Genomic DNA, 22,301 nt, shown 5'->3' on the forward strand with positions numbered 1-22,301 from the left:
ATGCATTACCATACCCCATTCTGTTTTCAAATGTTTATAAAAAAGCGTGAGGATTGCCTTTGGGGTACCTCATGCGTGTTGTTATCTCATTTGCACGACAAAAATAAAGAATTAAAAAAAATATATATATAAAAATACAAAATTTTGTAAAAATAATAATGGATAAGTTCCAATGGATATCAAGAGCTAAGATAAATATAGTCACTGATTCCGCTGTGGGGGTGATTCCTCTTGTTTGTAGTAGTTCACACTGTCTCGTGATATGGAAAACATAGGAAGAAAGGACCAATCGTGCGGAGTGTATACAATTTGTGTGGCAGTATTTAAAACATATATGTTGCACTCACATTTAGGTGAGCTATAGCCAGCTCAGGATTTGTAGGCATATAGCGGAATAATCCCCGCTTACAGGATATGTTGGTGCTTGTCCTTCAGGGTCCAAATCTCAGGAGAAGGGGAAGATAAAAACAGCAGATAGTGCTCACTGATAATATATATATAAGGTGATGAGTAAAATAAAATAAAATATACTCACAAGTAAAGTGTAGGTCACACTGCACTTTAGGAATAGCGTTAGTGGTATAATCCCCACTTCAGGATATGTAGTATAAAATGGCAGGAAAAAAGTAAAATAGTAATAATTATAATAGTGTGCTAAAATGATAGTGGTGCAAATTTCTAACCAAAAAATCATTTATTTTATAAATAACACAATATAAATAACTATAACGCGTTTCACCGCTAGGGCTTTATCAAAATGGTATAACATATAACCTGGCACTTTAAAAGTATATATAGGTACACTAGTGCCAGGTTACACTAGTGTACCTATATATACTTTTAAAGTGCCAGGTTATATGTTATACCATTTTGATAAAGCACTAGCGGTGAAACGCGTTATGGTTATTTATATTGTGTTATTTATAAAATAAATGATTTTTTGGTTAGAAATTTGCACCACTATAATTTTTAGCACACTATTATAATTATTACTATTTTACTTTTTTCCTGCCATTTTATACTACATATCCTGAAGTGGGGATTATACCACTAACGCTATTCCTAAAGTGCAGTGTGACCTGCACTTTACTTGTGAGTATATTTTATTTTATTTTACTCATCACCTCATATATATTATCAGAGAGCACTATCTGCTGTTTTTATCTTCCCCTTCTCCTGAGAGTTGGACCCTGAAGGACAATCACCAACATTTCCTGTAAGCGGGGATTATTCCGCTATATGCCTACAAATCCTGAGCTGGCTATAGCTCACCTAAATGTGAGTGCAACATATATGTTTTAAATACTGCCACACAAATTGTATACACTCCGCACGATTGGTCCTTTGGTGTTTTCCATATCACGAGACGGTGTGAACTACTACAAACAAGAGGAATCACCCCCACAGCGGAATCAGTGACTATTATATTTATCTTTTCTCCTGATATCCATTGGAACTTATCCATTATTATTTTTACAAATTTTTGTATTTTTATATATTTTTATTATTAATTTTATGTATTTATTATTTGGCGCAACCTTTCTTTTTCTTTACTGTGTATTTCTTATATAGAGGGTTCGAGGGTTACCCTCTATAAGGTTGCTGCCTGTCCATTATATTATAAGTGCTAACCTAACACCCTTTTTTTCTTAGCTGAGAATAAGAAAGACTTGTTAAAGTTAGCTAGAGTTAAGGATAACTAGGGTTAGTTAGGGTTAGCTAAAGTTAAGGTTAGCTAGATTTAGGGTAAATCAAGGTTAGAAATAGCATCAAAGTGTGATTAAAATATTTTCTCTGAGAAACAGGTATGTTAACTTGTGTCTTATTTGATCCAATGAAGGCCCCAAAAACCTGGCAACGGTATACATGTGGAATATCGCTGTACTTGGAAGATGTGAGGGTAGGTGTTTGAAGTAGAAGACAAGATATGAGACCTGTGGAATCAGAGATGGAGCTAATATCTATCTATCTATCTATCTATCTATCTATCTATCTATCTATCTATCTATCTATCTAATCTTGACACAATTGCTGCAAAGATTTAAATGTTGATCATGTATGTATTTTCCTTATGCAATAGAAGAGAAAGCTATATTCAAGTCCAATAGAGTGCACTCATTTAGGTTGATACGTGTTTGTGTGTGCATTTAAGATATATGTAAGTAATAATTATTTAGTTAGAGCCAGTTTACCTAGCCTCAGCAAGAACTTGAGAGAGCTTTATGAGAGATAAAGTTCAATAAAAGGCAATAGGAATGTAACAGATGGACAAACTCCTACAAATGTTCAAATAACAAATAAGTGAAATCTAATCCATTCTCAAAAATGTCAGAGCTCAGTCTGCGCAGTCCTCTTCATGGGTGATGATGGATTAATTTTTCTTTTTTTTTTCTTTTTTCATCTGCCTTTTTTTTCTTTTACTTTTTTAATTTACTAATACTAAGTAATTTTTACTTAGTATTAGTAAATTTGGCTGAAAGACCAATTTAGTTATTTCAACCTTTTGGTAGATAGCACCCTAATACTGTGGGATTTAGAGAGTTGTCTACTTACTTACTCATTCTCATCCATTGACTGGCTAAGTAACTTACATTTTTATATGAAAGTGGTACTTGATTGTTGTAAGTGTTGCAAATGCTTACAGCTGAATCCTGGCTATGTGTGTATACTTTTTTTTTTGTAAATATAATTTTTATTGTATGTTTTTTTTTTTTTTTTTTGCAATAAATAGTTATATACGACTCTACATGGAGACTCGCAGGTCTCTAGCTTACTCATAAACACGTGAGCGCGCAGGCTCATTGTTCATTAGGTCTTAATCGACTCGCAGGCCGCAGGTGAAAGTTTAATATGAAAAGATCCAAACGTCGGTTTCGGCTCAATAACATTTCAATTGGCATTTCGAGCTATGCAGGTATCGAAGGCATTGATATGCGCTTCGTCTGGGTGTTTATGACTAACTTCCTTATCAGAAGCTTCTGTGTTCCCATAAATTGGCCATGTCCGTCCTAGCCTACACCTTGGTCCTCTCGTGACCTCTCGTCATGGGTGTCAGTTAAGGCCGATTTGTCCATGTCACCTTTGGCTAGTATTAACTTCTAATTCGGTCCGTGTCTCCTGTCGAACCCGTCCAGCGTTCCCTGGTCAGGGTCCCGGTCCTTCCTAATCGGGATGTATAGGGTAAATTGAGGATATAGGATTGGGGTTAGGGAGTAAGAGGGGGGTTGGGTGCGTCTGATGTCTCTTGTGTCTCGTGCCTGTCTGCCAGTCTCAAGCGGTCCGTAAAGTCGGGGTTGGAGGTCTGTATTATCCAATGTGTCCACGTGCTGAAGTAAGTCTGTTGTGTGTTTGCTGCCGTGTGTTGGAATTCCTCTAATGCTCGGAGGTCCTCCATGTGGGCGAACCATGTGGTCAGCGGTGGTGTTGTGGTTTGCTTCCAGTATTTTGGGATGATGGATTTAGCTGTGTTCAGTATTCGTATGGACAGTGATTTTTTGTATGCGGATCGTGATATTTTGGTATGGTGCAGGAGCATTTCTGCGGGCTTAAAGGGAGGTGGGTCATCTGAGAAGAGCTGTAGCATCTTGTAGATCCCCCGCCAAAACGGGGTGATACCACTACATTCCCACCAAATGTGTAGGTGCGTGCCCTTCTCCGTTCCGCATCTCCAGCATTGTGGAGATTGCGTCGGGGAGATTGTGTGCAGCGTCGAAGGTGTGCGGTACCATTGTGTCAGTATTTTGTACGCAGTGTCCTGGGTCTTGCTATAGCTAGCGCAGTGGTGCGTAAGGTAGCAGATTTTTTCCCATTCGGCTTCTGTAAGTGTGTGCCCTAATGCTTCTTCCCATTTTCCCATGAATCCCGGTGTGGCCGTCGGTGTGTGGGTCAACAACATGTTATATAGAGAGGAGACTCCGTGTGCCAGTGGTTGGGGTTCCAAACATTCCTTTTCGAATGCTGTGGGTGCTCTCAGGAGTTGTGTACCTTGGGGGAGTGTGGCTACGTAGTGTCGTATTTGTCTATATCTGAGTTGTGTCAGAAATGTGTTAGGGGCTTCCCCTCTGAGATCCCTCAGGGTTTTGATGCCTTCAGGTCTAGAGATGTGTTTGAGCCTAGGTATGGGGTCTGGGATTATGGTTCTAAAAGCTTTCGGGTCTTGACCTGGTGGGAACTCTGGGTTATGTGTCAGAGGTAGCATGGGTGAGGGGTGTGTCGTCAGGTTGTGCTTGCCCTTCGCCCTCTGCCACTCCTGCATGGTGGCTCTCGTGTAATGGGATAGTGTTTGTGTTCTGTTCCCTGATCCTGGTGGTATCCATGGTATTATTGCCGTAGGTATCCCCACCTCCCCCTCCTCTGCCTGCTTCCAGAGCTTGTGTACCCCCTCCTTGGACCATTCTACTATTCGTAGGAGGTGACATGCCCTGTAGTATAGGTGAAAGTCCGGAAGGGCTAAGCCGCCCCTGTTTTTTGGGAGTGTCAGCGTGTTGTGGCTTATCCTGGGTTTCTTCCCGTCCCACACGTATCTGCCTAATGCGGAGCGCAGTGTGGTGAAGAATATACACGGGATTGTTATGGGGATGGTCTGGAACAGATACAGTAGGCGTGGCAAGAAGTTCATCTTGACCACCTGTATTCTGCCCAACCAAGACACGTGCGGGTACGCCCAGTCTCTCATGTCTGCGTGAAGCTGTGTGTGCATCGGTGTGAAATTCTCCCGATACATGTCCCCCGCCTGCCTAGTTAGCCAAATGCCCAGATAGCGGATTTTGTGTGCTGCCCACCGAAAAGTGTAGTTTTGTCGCATGTGTGTCGTCCTGGTTTCTGGTACGCTAATATTAAGTATGAATGATTTTGAGTTGTTAATCTTCAAATTAGATATGGTCCCAAAGTCATGCAGTGCCTTTAAGATGTTGGGGAGGGATATCTCTGGGTTCGTCACATAAAATAACATGTCGTCTGCGTATGCCGCAACTTTGTGATGTGTGTTCCCTACCGTCACCCCTGTGATGTCTGGGTTTGCTCTTATGGCCTGTAGGAGTGGTTCTAGTGCAAGGACAAAAAGTAACGGGGATAGGGGACAGCCCTGGCGGGTACCATTCCGGATGTCGAATGCTGTTGTTAGTGCCCCGTTCACCGTCACCTGCGCGGATGGTTGTGTGTATAGGGCCTCTATCCATCCTCTGATTCGGGGGCCCATGCCCGTGTGTGCCAGGGTCCTAAACATGTATGACCATCCGACTCTGTCGAAGGCCTTCTCCGCGTCCGTGGACAGCAGGAGGAGGCCCCCACGGGTGTGTTTCTGGCCGGTGAGGGTGCGCATAGTGTTGTCCCGTGCCTCCCTTCCCGACACGAACCCGGTCTGGTCCGGGTGTACCAGGCCTGGCACATGGGGCTGTAGTCTGTTGGCCAGTATTTTGGCCAGAAATTTTAGGTCGCAATTGATGAGGGAGATGGGCCGGTAGCTTCCACAGTGTTCCCCGTCTCTGCCCTCTTTTGGGAGGATGGTGATGTGGGCCGCGAGTGATTGTTTGGGGAAGTGGTGGCCTTCCCTGATGGCATTGTATGTGTTTACTAGGGGGGTGTAGAGTATATCCGCAAATGTTTTGTAGTAGCTCCGTGGCAAGCCGTCAGGGCCTGGGCTTTTGCCCGGTTTTGTCTGTTTTATTGCATGGGCTAATTCTTCGGGCGTGATCTCCTCTTCTAGGAGGTCAGCGGTGGTCTTGTCTAGCATGGGTAGGTCTTGTGTAGTGAGATAGTCATTTATTTTGTCCGTCAGGCGTTCGTCTGCTGCTTTTGTCGGTGGATGGGGCAGGTTGTATAAGTTGGCATAGTATGTTTTAATTATGTCCTGGATCTTCGTGGGTAATCTGTGTAGTGTGCCTTTTTCGTCTCTGATGCGCTCTATATACGTCTGCTGCCTGCGTTTTGCTAACATCCTAGCGAGTAGTTTACCGCTCTTGTCGCCGTGTAGTGCAAAAAACGCTTTATGTCTCAATGCTTCCCTGTGATGTCTCCTCAGTAGGAGTCTGGTTAGTTCCCTGCGGAGTGTGAGTAGTTTGTCTTGTAGTGTGTGTGATTGGGTGCCCTTGTTTTGGTCATCTATCCCCTGGATTTCGGTGACTAGTGCGGTCATCTCCGCCTCCCTCCGTTTTTTCAGCATGGCTCCTTTTTGGAGAAAGTGACCCCTTACTACACTCTTATGTGCCTCCCATAGTATTGTCGGTGTCGTATGTTCTGGTGTGTTTATAGTGAAGTATTCTTTTAGTACAGTGCTAATGTCCGCTTTAATGTCGGGTTGTGTTAGTAATTGTTCGTTTAGGCGCCATTTAGACACCTTTGGTCTGTGCAGGGGGGATGCTATCGTGATAGAGATCGGGGCGTGGTCTGACCACGTCGCCGTGCCTATTTCCACTTGCTCGACTAGCGGGAGGTGAAAGTGTGTCAGGAAGAAATAGTCGATCCTGGTGTAGGTGTTGTGTGGGTGGGAAAAGAAGGTATAATCCCTCTCATCGGGGTGGAGGGCTCTCCAGCAGTCGACTAGTTTTTGTTTAGACAGGAGAGTTTTAAGTGCTGCCAGGTGCTGGGTCAGGACATGTGTTGTTCCCGAGGAGGTGTCCCATCTCGGGTCCATTGCTACGTTGAAGTCGCCCCCCAGGACGAGCACCCCCTCTGCAAATTTCTGGAGTGTGCGTATTGTGTGGGATAAAAACCTATAGTGTCTCTGGTTGGGGGCGTAGATGTTGGCGAATGTGTAAGTTTGACCCACAATCTTCCCTTTCACGAAGATGTATCTGCCCTCTCTGTCAGTCAACGTCTCCTCTTCTAAGAAGGGGACTCTCTTATGCATCAGAATCGCCACCCCCCGTGCCTTGCCCCCCTGGAAATCGCTGTAGAACCCTTTCGGGAATCGGTGGTCGTGGAAGCGGGGTCGTGCCCCCTCTCGAAAATGAGTCTCTTGTATGTAAACTATGGACGCTTTGAGAGTGTGGAATTCGCGCAACGCAGTTGACCTTTTTTCCGGTTTATTAAGCCCCCTGGCGTTGATGGACACCAGTGTGAGTGTCGCGGGTCTGAGTGGTGTGTGGCTGTATGTCTATGTCTTCAGTCGTCTGGTCTCGGGGTGTGGGGTGGGATGGGAGGGGTGGGGAAGGAGTTGGGGAGGGTGGGAGGAATAGGATGGGTGTATGGGGTAACCGTCACCTGGATGACGTTAGGGTTATGGCGTCGAGGTGTGTGTGTGGACCTGGGCCTTTGGTGTGCCCAGTGACCCACTCACCTGAATGTGGCGCCTGTCCCGTCGGGGTGTGGGAGGAACACCGAGAAGTGATGTGACCTCGTGGGAAACACCTCTCCCACGTGGTCCGGCTCTCGTCTTCTTCCTAGTCTGGGTGGTCTGAGAACGTCTGTATCCCTCGTCTCCCTGTTTTAGTGGCTTCAGTCGTGTTCATAAGTGGCTGTCCCCGCCTGTGGACGTTTCTGCGGCCGGATCGTCACCCTGGGCATGTCATCAAATAACATAAAAGCGAGATAACAATAAACATTAACATATATAAACCTTCATGAACATTCAAATTGTTGTGGCGCGGCTTTGTGGGCCGGCCGGCCCCCCTCCCCCTCCCTCCCCTTCCACAGTATAGTAGTGATACAGTAATACATTTTATGATATCAGTGGTATCTCCCGCTAAGCGGGCTATGGTGTGCCTCCTGCCCCCAGTTACACTCTATTTCGTTAACTTGTGGTTATGGGTGTCCCAAAGGCCTGCTTATTCCTCTGTGTTCTGAGTGGACCTCCTACGTGTTCTGAGTAGGTGTTTGTGCCTGTATGCTAAGTGGTCTGTACAGGGTAACCCAGGTTCTCCTTTCCCCTCCCCGTCCTGTGCAACTGTCCTGTACGCCTCACGTTATGTCCCCCTTCCTCCCGCCTCAAACCCCCCTCGCTGCAGGCCAGTTCGGCTCAGTCGGTACCGGAGTGAGCCGGGCCCACGCCCCTCCTGCCCGCTCCTGTGGAGGTCGTCACGGGCCCTATGTGGAAGAGGCGTTTGCCCAGCTCAGTCTGCCCCTTCATGTTCCCGCCACCCTCCAAGTGTATGAGCTGTCTGCTGCTGCCTGGGTGCCCTTGCCCTCCCGCCACCCCCCCCCCCCCTCCCCCTCAGGTGGTTAAGCCAGTTCTATATCAAGAGTCCAGCATATACTTGCGAATTTTTCTACAGGAGCGCCGTCTCGGTAGTAGCCGGGGGCGGCAGTTCTGTGTTAGGGTGTTTAGAGTTCAGTGTCCAGGCCGCACCCGGGGTTTCGCATCTCTATAAGCGAAAGTCTCTGAGCAGGGGGCTTCCAGGCTCCGGGTATAGCGCTTGGTATAGTCTATAAGCGGGCAGGTCCTTCTTGTCGGAGTGTGGGAAGCCGGTGAGATTAATGACTGTCCGCCACTGTCTAGTTGTTCTTTACTGTGTCAGGGGAGTTACTTTCTGTGGTTGTCGGCCGGTGTTGTCCGCCATTTTGGCACGTGTCGTCAGCTTCTTCAAAGTTGGGCCCCTAAGGGTCTCAGCGCCTGTTGCCGCATAGTCCTTCGGGTCTGTGTTCTCTGTGGTTGTGGCATGGCCCCTTGGGCAGGTGGTGTGTAAGGTGCCAGTGGGTCCGGCCACTGTAGGGGTGCCGGTGTGATGTGAAGTTCCTCTGCCAGGACGTTTAAGTCTTGTCTATCTTTCACTAGGAAGGGGCCCTTTGGTGTTTGTACTTGTAACCCCGTGGGGAAGCACCAGCGGTAGCGCAGTCTATTTGCCTGCAGTTGTTTGGTAAAAGGGCGCAGCGCTCGTCTGTATGCCAGCGTTGCCGGTGCCAGGTCGGGAAAGAGTTGTACTTCGGTACCGTCCAGGTGTACCGTGCCTGCTTCCCTGGCCCTTCTGAGGATTTCTTCTTTAAGTTGGTAGCTCATCAGGCAACAAATGACGTCTCGGGGTGAGCTCCCCTCTGGGCCCCTGGGCCGTAGTGCCCTGTGTGCTCTTACAAATTCAATGGGGTCTTGGTGTGTGCGACCCAGTATATTGTTAAATAGGCCGGTCAGTGTGGTCTGTACCGGGGCTGAATTGTCCGTTTCCTCCGGAATCCCCCGGACTCTAATATTCTGCCTCCTACCTCGATTGTCCAGGTCCTCCATGTGGCCCGCCATTTGCTGTAACTGGAGGGTGTGGAGTCGTAGTGTGTCCGTGTTCGTGGACTGCGCCACAGACATGTGGTCGCAATCTGCCTCTATTTGGTCGACCCGCTGGTGTAGGCCTCTGATTTCCTCCTTCAGCGTTTGGAGCTCCGTTGTGATGGAGGTGCGGAGCTCCGCGTTAGCCGCCTTTAGATCCGCTTTCGTGGGTAGGTTGCGGAGCAGTTCCATCCAGTCCTGGTGTTGGGTGGCTGGAGTGGCTGATAGGTCGTCCGCCTGAATCCCGTCATCATTTGGTGAGTGCGGGAGCGGGTTCTCCAGGGCCGTGAGAGATGTGCAGGCCGGAGTGTCAGCGTCCGCTTGTGCGGTTAGGAATTGCCGCATGGAGGGGTTTTGGGATCGCCTGGGGGTGTCCGCTTGTTTAGGGGGTTGAGGTGGTCGGTTCGTCTTGCCCATTTTCGGGGTGAGAGTATGCTTTAGGCGGTGTTTTTGCGGAGCCTTACAGGGAGCTCTAGGTTTATGCTGCCATCTTCTTCAGCGTCCAGGCCACGCCCCCCGTGTGTATACTTTTTATTTAAACTGGTATACAGTGTAACATTCGGCATTCTTCCACTAGGTATATTAGTGTGACGGACCTCCCTGTACCTCCGCCAACGGATGCTCCCAGTGCTTCTTAAGAACTGCACCGGACACCATAACCACCGTAGACTCCACAAATCACAGTAGCTTGGTTAGGGTCTCGCCGTCTCCTTCCCACCCTGGTCCAACCTCTGGATCCAGGACCTGGTGGGAAGGACCTATCCTCCAGGAGAGTATAGCTGTATAGCTGAAGAGAGCTCTTACAAGAGCTAGCAGTGATATAGCAGTTATAGCTGTTCACTATAACACGAGACGAGGCTGCGAGTTGAGGGTAAGAAGGTCTGGTTTATTGATCAACTTGTATTTCTTTTATACACATTTTCAGGCCAGGGGCACACCCCCTGGACCTGATGGAACACATGGAACAATAATTATTACTGTAACACTCCCACATACAGTCAGCAAGCCCTCCCCTCTGCCTGTGATATAATTAAGATAGCTAATGGAATAACCTAATTGTCCACAGGCAGAAAATACCCATTTTCACCCAAAGTTCAAAAACAACCAAAAACTCAAACATATCCCCATAAATTATACATCCCTGGATAGCGCTGATATGGGTGAACAACATATCCAAAAATCACGAAGTTCGGCACTTCGGCACTTTAGAAATTCAGCAATTTGGAAATTCAGCTATTCGGACATTCGGAAGTATCTGAATGTCCGAATTGCCCAAAATTCGTCCGAATTCACATTCGGAATGAAACGAATTGCACTTGTCTACCAGGCACTACAAGTTCCTACATCCTGGAGATGGAGGAATGGATGCTTTGCTAGGTGGTTATGCTCATCCATAGGATAAAGAACGTTTGTAGGTAATAGATTCCTGCAAACTCTATTTTGTCCCTCCTGGAGACATTACCTAGTGGGTAGAATAGCACGCACATGGTGGTGATCCTAAGGAACTGTAAACGTTCAACTTCAGATGGTCTCCAGTACAACCTAACAAAATTCTTAGAATAATAGGAAGAGGAAGGCCTCTTGCTGCTGCTTCTGACAGAATGACCCTTAAAAACGTCACATTAATACCCGCTGCAGACATAGCAGACAGTATCCGACCCATGTTTGTGTTAACTTTAGTTGGCCATAAAGGTTTCCTGAAAGTGATAAATAATTGCGCAAATCCTTGTCTGACTGGGGAAGAAAGATTCAAGAACAGGTTTATCAAATTAGCAGAATCAGCAGAATCCTGCACCAAATCCAATTCTACAGTACCTGGGAAAAGATGGGAAGTCTTCTGTCTCCCTTTAAGGATGACATAAAACCCCCCTGGAGTTCGAGACAACCATGGTTCAACAATATTTATCTGGGTTAATTCTGAGAATCTAGCTGCCAGAGCTAAAGCTAGAAGGGATGGCAATTTAATAGCCGTCCATCTTAGGTCAATCTGGCCATTGTCCAAAGAATTAAGGTAGTTTAATAAAAGATCCACATCCCAAGTGGAAGTGTATCTCGGTGTAAAAGGACGGCAAACCAATAGCCCTTTTGGTAACCTGGATTCTTGGGTTAGATTAGGGATCAGAAAATTTAATGCAGAACCATACGTCTTATTTGTACTGATAGCTAACCCCGAATGATATTTGAGGGTGAAGAATTCCAGAACTAAGGGAATTGTGTCAGATTCATGGGAAAGTGAATTGAAGGAAACTTCCCATGCTTTAAATGTCTTGATCATTGTAGCGGTTACCATGTGTAGCAGAGGGGTTTCAACCGCTGGAGGGTGTCTTTTTCCTGATCAGTGAGGAGGATTCTCAGCATCCAGCCGTGTTCCAAGTGAAGAAGCTCTTACAAGAGCTAGTGTGAATAGCTGTATAGCGGTTACCCCCCAATAAGAGACAGGACTCTAGATGGAGGGTGAAGTAGAACTGAGGTTTAATGACAGGTACTCTCCTTTTATGCAGTGCTCCCATGCAAGGGAGACGCCCACAGACAATTAGACATTAACCAACCAGACAATGGCTAAAACCCACAGATTCCCTCCCCTCTGCTTGGGAGATAATTGAGTTTCTTACTGTATCTACTCAATTATCTCCAAGCTAAAACTTATACTTTTTATGCATTTTTATAACTTTATGATTTTTCATCCTACATGAATATATTTTTATGAACAACACAACTTGGGGACAAATATATTCAAAATTCGTGCAAATCCGTTCAGTGGTTCCAGAGATATTAACTATTGTACAGTGCTACGGAATAGTACAATAAATAATACAATAATAAAATAATACTAATATGTAAAACCCGGTCAGACAGAAGCGGATGAGTTCAAATCCTACCGGGCTTCTTAATAGTCCCTTTTCCAAGCCAAAATGCATATAACAATGAAGAGATGACCATGTTTTATATCAGGGGTAGGCAACCTTCGGCACTCCAGATGTTGTGGACTACCCCTGTTTACAATGGCGACTTTAGAGAGCACAACGCGTGACATTAGAAAGATCTACATGCAAAGACACAGACAGTGTGATCAACAAAGAGAGACTTATATGTGACAGTAAAGAAACCTACATGAGACAGTAAAGAGAGCTAGATGTGACCGCAGAGGGTTGTGTGACAGAGATCTACATGTCACAATATACAGACCTACGCTCAACAGAGAGATCTTCTTTTGATAATATAGAGACGTGCATATAACAGAGAGATCACCTGCTGACATTAGAGAAAGCTATGCTGGAAAAAACAGAGCAGTATGTGAGAACCGAGCTAAATATTGATGTCACTGATTGAGAAAAGATGCTGTTATGTGTTAAATACTGTAAAGAAGCCTATTAGCTCTGCACGTCACATAGCAGACAGATAGGCAAGTGCACGTCACACGGGGAGCTTACTTAACCTCAGTAGACTCAGTAACGGCTGAAGAGAACATGTCTGACATCATAGGAAGAGGCAGCCTACTCCGTAGTACTGACATGAGAAATTTGTCTAACTCCTGGCATTAAATCAGGTATAATTCCCCTTCCTGATATGATAATTAAAATATCTTTTCACCAATTAGTTTTCTTACAGTTATGGGAATAATTTACAGGCATAGTTCATTCTTTACACAGCCATTTAGAAATAAACACTGCTGCATAAGAAGAAGCAAATATTGCAGGTCACTGGTAAATTGGAAAACAGCCAGTCTGCCAACAAAATATATATTTATCTCACACACAGAAGGGAGCTTTTCTCCAACTTAAGTACATTTAAAATGTTTAGCCAGTGATTGTGAAAAAATATTTTAGGAACTGTCCTGGACTAAGCAGTATTAAATACTGAAACACAGGGACGTGTTGGGACATAATCCATTTATCTTAATTGTGTGATTATCTTCTACATTAATAAAGAAATGGAATATAATCCCATCTGAATTGTAAGCATGGCTGGTGTAAGGATTTTTTTGGAGAAATATATTGTTTTCTGCCCTCTGGGAAATATTAAATAATAATGTATTTCATTCCTGGCAGATAGTGGTCCCATCCATGTGTGAGAGCGCATGCATCCATCAACACAGGCTACTGTAGCTCTGATCCTTTGCACTCTACGGGACCTTAAAGTGCATGTCACAGGAGAATACAATCACAAATCTCTTGCTTACACAAAAAAGTCATTGGAGAAAATGGAAGAACATACACAGTTGAAAATACAAAGGCACTTTTTTCTACTTTGTGTCTTATACTTTGTTGACTTTAAACAGGGAATCTTGCCCTTGTTTTTATCCCTTACCCAATAACATGGTGAGCATTAACTTTGGCAGGTCTGAAACATACATACATACATATATAAAGAGCTAGACCTGAGAACCACAAGTACTTTTGTAAAGGCAGTAGTTGGAGACGGTATAGGCAGAGGTACCAATACCGGCCTGGGAGTCAAAGAGGGGGTGGTATCTACCTGAAAGGAGAGAGCTTCAGCTTGGTCTGGTGAAAGAGGTTCTCGGAGACCCCAGTCAAACTTCAGCAGCTGGGTCTGAAGCGCAGAGAGAAAGTTGAGTTGGCAGAAGTACTCGGTCGGAGTACGGACCTGCTTCACACACATTCTGCACACAAGCTACTAGAATATATATAAATATGGGGTACATTGACAGCACAGTCCTGCCCCACCGGGCTCGCAGCTCTGGGGACTGCCTCTCCACCTCTCCAACGGTCGAGATCACAGCACGGTGGATTTGTCCGGCGCCCGGCCCTGCCAGGGCCTGTGCGGGTTGCTCACGACAGTCCCCCTTGGTGCTTCTTTTTCAGGATTGGGGCGTCCCCCCATAGGAGTTCTCCTTCCTATCCTTGTCTGTGTCAGCGTCCGTTAGTTCACTGTTAATCAGTATCGCTCTTTACAGCTGGCTGGCCGTCTCCTTCTTCGCCATTGCCAGTTTTGGTGGTCGGCAAGGCGCCCCCACAGGAGTTTCCTCTGTGGCATCCGTCACCACCATGTGGCCGGGATATCCCCTCCCGGCCGGGGGGGGAAGCGGGGCCAGGCCCCGGGCCGAAGCCAGTCCCCGTGGGTGCCGGTTTCTCTCGTGGGTCTGTCCATCTCTCTCCCTGGTGTCTCATCCGGATGTGTCTGCGAGTCTGTATGTTCTTAACGGCCGCATGTACGTAGGCTTATGGCAGCTAGTAGGCCGAGGTTATCTGTTTCAGGCTCATCCGGGTTGCTACAGCCGTCTTCTAGGTATCTTGTTAAAGATGAGGATGTTCTCCATTGATTGGCGATAGAGTATTCGACCCTAAAATGGTCTGTGATATCTTTTTATGTCGTTTTAATAATCTCGATGCTGGAGCCAAGGCAAGGGGCTTCCGGGCCCGGCCCCGCCCCCCCGTGACTGCATTTTGCTTAGTAGATAACACCCTAATTCCCACACTATTAGGGAGCTATCTATGAAAAGGCTGAAAGACCAAAATTGGTCTTTTAGCCAACTTTACTAAGAAAAGATTACTTAGTATTAGTAAATAAGATTATTTACTAACTCAATTCTGCCCCTACTCGCTATGAATCTTGGGGCATGTCTACTATGCAGTGAGTAACATGTCCCCTTAGTAGGACACTTTAGTAGAAAAATAATTAATGGGTGGAACATAGTGTCCCTCCCGAGCCCCCACGTGTGCACTGCATGTGTGGACCACTAAACTAAATGAGCCCCTACCCATAAGAGGCGAGTTGGGGAAGTTAAGTGACAAAAGGTGGAGGGACGTACTGTCTCCCCCACAGGGCCCCTCCCATGGGCTGCGGGTGGGGACACTCCAATGACAACAGGGAACCTACTGTCCGCCTGGGGAGGATATGCTCCAGGCTGAAGGACATCCACACCATCCGGCCCACTTCAAACTAGCCTACACTTCTGAGACTACACCAGGAAACAACCTTGGGATGGCATGATAGAAGCTCAAAATCTGGTCAGTCTCACTGAATCCAGGACAGTTCAGGTGTGTATACTATCCTCACAAAGCATAAAGCACATGTTATAGTCATCTGTTCTGGCAGAGGTACAGATCTTGCTCTTCATTTACAATTCGTGAAAGCCCATGAGAATAGTGACAGATATTTCTATTTTCTATTATAAAAAAGTGATTTGAATATTGCATAGCTGTATAATGGGTAAATAAAACATACGCAAGGCAAGTATTTATGTTAATTGCTGATCATTATTCTCACCTTTGGGAAATTGAGCTACTTCCTGACCTGTCTGCTGACAATAGAGTCAAACATTGCAAAGCATAATTTGCTTGTCATGGTCAACCAAAGTAATCACAAATAATAGGCATCAATTTGCATGTGAACAATCCATACAATTTGCAAATGATTGGAAGTTGTAGCATATCACATCTTCTCCAAAGCACCCACAAGCCAATGGAAAAACTAATTCAGCAGCCAAGATAGAGACAAATCACACAGTCCCATTCATTTATGTTGATATATGTATTGCAACTTTGGACACCAATTATCATGAAGGGCATTTTGGAACTGGAAAAAAATAATAAAGACAGCAAACATGATGCTAACCATAGTAGATAGGGTGCTTTTATTATTCCTTTAATGCTTAGCTGCATGAGTGAGCATTAGAGGGAAACATCAATCCCTGGAAATTACACTATTGAATAAACCATTGAAAATCACCTATAACTTTTGTTTTCTTTTTATATGATGCTCCATTTTCTTTTAAAAGTATATTTAATTAAAGTTTTAGAAATTTACATACTCACTCTGTGACTGACAGGTGCAAATGGAAGAGCTTATATGATAACAATGGTTGACAGGGAACCAAAATGGAGGCGCTGTGTGGATTTCTACGTTTAATTTTATCATACCTCCCAACATCGGCACTCCCAGAATCAGGACACTGGTGGAAGATGTGTAAGGGGGCGGATCACTGAAGTGTTTGTGTGACTTGAGAAATCCTGCATATGAAACATTGGGAATCATCATAGGTCAATATAGTACCAGGAATACAAAGCTGTATTCCTGGCACTATTGCTCCCTCTTTCTCCCCTCCACCCCCCCGCACCCCCTGACCGCATTTACTTACCTAATCCCAGCACCGATGACCCTAGGATGGGGGTCGAAGTTCCTCCTACGTACCCCAGTGGGCTCTAATGCTCATGCACAGAGAAATCTGACGGTGGAGGTCCTCATGCAGAACATGAGGGCATCCAGTGTCAGATACCGTACCAAAGGTCCCTTTCAAAAAAGGAAGCCTTCTGGTAGACAGCCACTAGAGGCTGACTTAGAGCTGCAATGTAAACACTAAGGGCAATAGGGACAGTGTACACAGAGCACATCAATGAGCTGGTGTGGTCTAGGTGCCTATAGTGACCCTTTAAACCAAGCAAGGGGAGTAGTTTACACACATCTGTTACATCATAGGAGTATGAAGAGACAGAGTTGAATCTATTCAGAGAAACTACCTAGTGTTCCTGTCTCATATACGCCAGCTAGAGGAGGTGCAGCATTGTATTTACACCAGGAGTTAAAGGAACACTCTAGGCACCCTCACAACTTCATACAAATGAAGTTGTTATAGTGCCCAGAGGGCCCTGGCACTTTCTTACATTCTATACCTTTTTTTTTTTTTTTTAATAGAGAACAACTAACTGGCAAATCTATCTAGCCAATCAGTGCCATCTCTGTCAAGTGGCACTTTGCACTTACTGAAAGTCAACTGAAGAAACTCGATGCCGCTGGGAAAGGGAGATTCAGAACTGGAGAACAACCTTTGAATTTAAACTGTTTGACAATTGTTTAATCCATTCAGGTATGAAGTTGTTATGGTGCCCATACAGTTAATTTTAAACACCTCTTGCAGCTCTTATTTGACAGTATTCTAGACCAGGCATAGGCAACCTTCGGCACTCCAGTTGTTTTGGACTACACCTCCCATGATGCTTTGCCAGCATTATGGGTGTAAGAGCATTATGGGGGATGTAGTCCATAACATCTGGAGTGCCAAAGGTTGCCTATCCCGAACCTAGACCATCAGACAGGCTCAATCTGTATCAGATCTAAAACATATTTAATTAATTGTTTGCTATAGAATTAATATTAAGAAGTTGACATTTTGTGGAGTCTTGACCTATGGTATGGAGACTTTGTTTACCTTCTGTTTCAGTATATTATTATAAATTTGCTGCTTTTGATTTATCTGTGATGTGGATATTGTTCTTCACTTCATGGCTCCTTTCATTAATGGCAATAGTATTTTTATTCTTATACATAAAACTGACAAATGTATATAAAGGTTATTATTACAGGGCATTTCAGTGTATACACAAGAACTTCAGTTGCACTCAACTTATGAACAGCTGGGCAGCCCTGCTTGGTTAATTACAAGTCACACTGACATTCCCCCACATATATAGCTAAAGTTGTTAAGTCTGAATTAAGGGGTTCTGCCCTCTAGGTCACCTGCTGCTGCGAAGATGGTAGTTAATTGAAGATTATGCTAGCTTTAGTGTACAGATAATCTTAATTTTAATAATGACAGGAGGCGAGTATTTTGCATAATCTTTCTTTACTATCTCCATAGCAGCAAAGAAAAGAGTGACAAAACTTTGAACCAATCACAATGTAGTATAGGGTATAAGAGGTGTGACATATGACATCATTTCCTCTTTAAAATTGCGACATCACAAGGTCATAAATGCAGAAAAATAACAGAACAACTGAAAAAAGTCCATAGAACAAGATAATGGAAAACTAATCTGAATAAATTGAACAGGAACAGGTAGAATGCAGACCAAGGCATCCTGTTTTCAAACGATGATCTCCCAAGACGTGATGATAAGGTTCCATGATGTGATGATGACGACATCTTGTATGGAGACCTTAATGATTCCCTGTGGCTTCTGATTAAGCTGAAATGAGAGTATAAAGTGTATTAGATTCCAGAAATGATTGTTTAAAACAATGAATGTCTGTCCCTTAATTTAACTTAATATCATCAAGTATAATAATAACAACTGAACATTCTCCCGACTAATGGTGTTAAATAAATATCCCACCCATAAGGAGTATATCTATAAATCTTCAAATGAATGTAAATAAGGTAATAAAACAAGTGCTACCAAGTTAGGTATTTATACAACAATATGAGCAAACAAAGTGCTATAGATAGATATGAAATTAATAGGGAGGGAAAAGCGAGAGAGAGCAGGCAGGGAAAATACTCGCCTCCTGTCATTATTAAAATTAAGATTATCGGTACACTAAAGCTAGCATAATCTTCCATTTTATCACATGACAGGAAGCTTCGTATTTTGCAATTTCAACGCTGGGAAAGAAGAGAAAACGCCGGATTATCAAGAGGACGAAAGTAGAATGTCCTAAAGGTAAATTCTCTTGTCCAGTCCGCCGCTTGTAAGATGTCCAAAAGGGACGCGCCTGCCGCATAAGCGGAAGAGGCCGCTGCCCCACGTATGGAATGTGCTCCAAAAGTTTGGTCAATACCGGCAAGGGATAGTAGCCATCTAACCCATCTGGCCAGTGTAGTGACTGAAACTGGACCGTAAGGGCGGACTTAAGAGATGAGAAGTTGATGAGTGGAAGACTGCCGCAAATTCGCGGTGGCTTCCACGTATTGACGGAGAGTAGAGACCACGCAGAGCTGAGGGTCAGAAGGGAAGAAAGGGTAGAAGACCGAGTGAGAGTTGGACTTAGTGCGACGTGAGACCCGAAAGGTAACACCCGCCGGACAGAAGGTAAACGCGTCCGCGTCAAAGGCGCGTACGTCCGATACCCGTCGATTTATGTATCTTACCGCTGAGACGTTGTCCATGCGGAGTAGGATGCAGCAGTTGGATCGGTCCTTTGCCAGGCTGCGAATGGCGAATGACCCAGCCAAGAGTTCCAGGCAATTGATGTGCATTGAGAGCTCTTTGGAAGTCCAGACTCCTCCTGTGGACGTGGTTGCTCCCCAGCCTGAACGACTGGCATCCGATTCCAGCACGAAGTCTGGCTGGTTCCCGAATATGGCCCTGCCAGTCCAAGCCTGCATGCAGTTCAGCCACCAGTGTAGCTCCTCCCGAACTTCGGCTGACATTGGAACCGGTTGGTCGTATGTAGGTTGTCGCCGAAGGAATCTTGCCTTGAGGCGCTGCATGGCCCTGTAGTGTAGGGGTCTGGGGAAAATGGCCTGGATGGGCAGAGAGAAGGCCTACGATCCATGCCAGTAATCCGATTGTTGTCCGATGAAGGACTTTCCGGATCTCCCTGCGGATGGACGCAATTTTGGTACCCGGGAGGTGAAGAGTGCATGATGTGGAGTCTATTACGAATCCGAGGAATTGAACTGATTGAGCCGGGGTCATTGCGGACTTGGGGCGATTGACGATGAAACCTAGAGACTCCAAAAGGTATATTGTGTGATTCGTGTGTCTCCGCAGAGTCCCTGCATCCTCATCGAAGATCAGGATGTCGTTGAGGTAGATGAGGCATCTTATGCCTTGGGCTCTGAGCTTCGCCACTACCGGCTTCATAATCTTGGTGAAGCACCATAGGGCCGAACTGAGGAAAAACGGGAGGCAGTTGAACTGCCAGGGGGTCCCATGCCAGAAGAAACGGAGGTAGGGATGGCTGCTTCTGTGTACCGGAATGGTAAGGTACGCGTCTTTGAGGTCCAGACGAGTGAACCAGTCGTCGCATCGAAGTAAGTCCCGGAGAAGGTGGATACCTTCCATTTTGAAATGTCGGTATACAACGTGAGAATTGAGCTCCCTGAGATTGATAACGGGGCGAAATTCGCCGGTTTTCTTCCTGACCAGGAAGATATTGCTGTAGAAACCGGTGGAATCCGGAGCTGGTTGGATGGCACCCTTGGAGCGCAGTTCTCGTAGCTCCGCGTCTATGAGGCGGGCATCTGTCCGTGTAGTCTGGATCGGACGTGGAGGGGCCTGCTGGAGCGGGGTCGAGTCGAACTCTATTCAATAGCCCTGCACCGTTTGGAGTATCCACGCGTCTGAAGATAGTTCTGCCCAGTTCTGGAAAAAAAGAGAAACACGACCTGAGATATGACAGGAGGTTAGAGACAGAGTATGATTTCGACTTACCATTGGAGAATCTTGCCCGTGAGCGTCCTCGGCTGCTTCGGCCACGATTAGATCCCCTGAATTGGTGGAATCTATGTTGGGTAGATGAGTCTGGGTAGAACGGTTGAGTCCTTGTTGTACGGGGGCCGGATGGCCAAAAACGGCTGGCGGCACGGCCCCTCTGCCGTCCAGCCCTCCCAAAAACACCACAGGTGTGAGAACCGCGGAAGACTTTCTGCATCGAAGTTTGTGCCTTTTTAAAGGGACGTGAATATATTGACCCTTTTATTTAATTCCTTAAGGAAGGCTTCTCCAAACAATTTACCCTGTGCCAAGGGTCCTAATTCTTCATCCCCCAGTTCGACCAGTTTTTCAACGATACGGTAAAGTGCTGCTCGGCGCCTCTCCGAAGAGAGGGCTACGTTGTTGTTCCCTAGGAAACAGAAACACCTCTGTGCCCATTCCCGGGTATCTTGTGTCCACTCACGCACTGTATCTGGGGTAAAAGTGTCAGCCCTTTCATAGGCGTCATTCGCCATATCCATGTTTCTAGCTACTGGCCCAATGGCGTCTAGCAGTTTGTCCCGCGCTCCTTTAAAACCACGCTCTATGCCCTTGCGCGGGTCCCGACCCCCTCGGGACATGAACGTAGTCATGAGCGAGTCAAATTCGGGGGTGTGCGTCACTTTGTCTGGTAGGCTAGGCCGAGGGCATTCGGATATCATCCATTTCCTCACTTCTTTGTCCAGAGATTTCCTGAGCCAGAAGTGCATAAACCTTGCCAAATGCTCGTGTGGTGACCATTCTTCAGAACGGGGATGACGGATGTTTCTCGGGTCAAACATTTGGTGGCCCGAATTGTCAAGGAAAATCTCTGTGCCCTCCTGTGGGTTATCCATGGATGTAGCCATGGAGTCCTGGGGCTCACCCAGACTCTGCTCCCGTATGAAGTAAGGGTCGGAGTTGGCCGCGGAATCCCTGTTGGAGTCCTCCTGGTCGGAGACTGCCACCTGCCATTCATCCAGCACAGTCTTCCTCACCTGAGAAAAGTTGTGCGAGGTCGTGGGTAGCACGAACTGTGGCTTTTCTGCGCTTAGCAGGGGCTTTCCCTTTAGATTTGCGTGGCGCAGTGGCTTCGCCCTTCCAATGGCGTTTAGGACAATGGGAGCATTCTCTGGAGGAGTCGGAGTCTTCGGAGTCCACTCTATAGTGAACCCGTTTAGAGATGGGCTTAGGGGCCTCAGAATCTGTTGGGAGCGACTTAGAAGCGGCCTTTTCCATAGCTGCAGCCACAGCTGCTGTTATCATGGCCTGGAGGTCTGAGGTTTGTGATTCCTCCATGATATGGAATGGGTATTCGGGGCTCACCCGGGAAATTGCGTGAGGGCACTTAGGCACAATTAGTGGAGAGGCCTGGGGACCAGGGGTGGTATGGTATCAGGAATGAATAACCTGAGATTAGAGACCAGTAGGTCATAGTAGGATGAAGAGGGCTGTGTCACTGGGGCTCACCCAGGTAATGGGGGCTCACCCCAGCCAGAATAAGGTACAGACCAACTGGCTAAAACAAACCCCAAGTGCAAGGCACTAACCTGACTTGGTCCCACTGAGTGAAAAAAGGGAGGATGCAAGAGGATTTCCAGTTGCTTGCAGTGGAATAGCTGGAGCAGAAAACAGACAGTGTCTATCTCTTTAAGATGGCCGCCGGACTGACAGCCGTTAGTATGGGGAGGATAGTACCTCCCCCAGTTTGGGTGGCAAAACTAGATGCCTGCCGTTCATGTAATTAAAAACTGCCGAACGTGCGTATAGTAAAATGGTCACGAACGCCTAAAAAAGGCGATCGCACCTAACTGCCGAATGAGAAGCGTTCGGTAGAAAAAAAACGAATAGTCAATGTGCAGTCGCACAGAAAATGACCGCGGGCATTCGCGTAAAAATGGCGATCGCGCAAAACTACCGAACGAAAAACGGTCGGTAGAAAAAAAACGAAAAACGGTTGTGCGCGAGCGCACAGA

The sequence above is a fragment of the Pelobates fuscus genome, chromosome 3 (genome assembly GCF_036172605.1).
Source record: "Pelobates fuscus isolate aPelFus1 chromosome 3, aPelFus1.pri, whole genome shotgun sequence".
Classification (NCBI taxonomy): domain Eukaryota; kingdom Metazoa; phylum Chordata; class Amphibia; order Anura; family Pelobatidae; genus Pelobates; species Pelobates fuscus.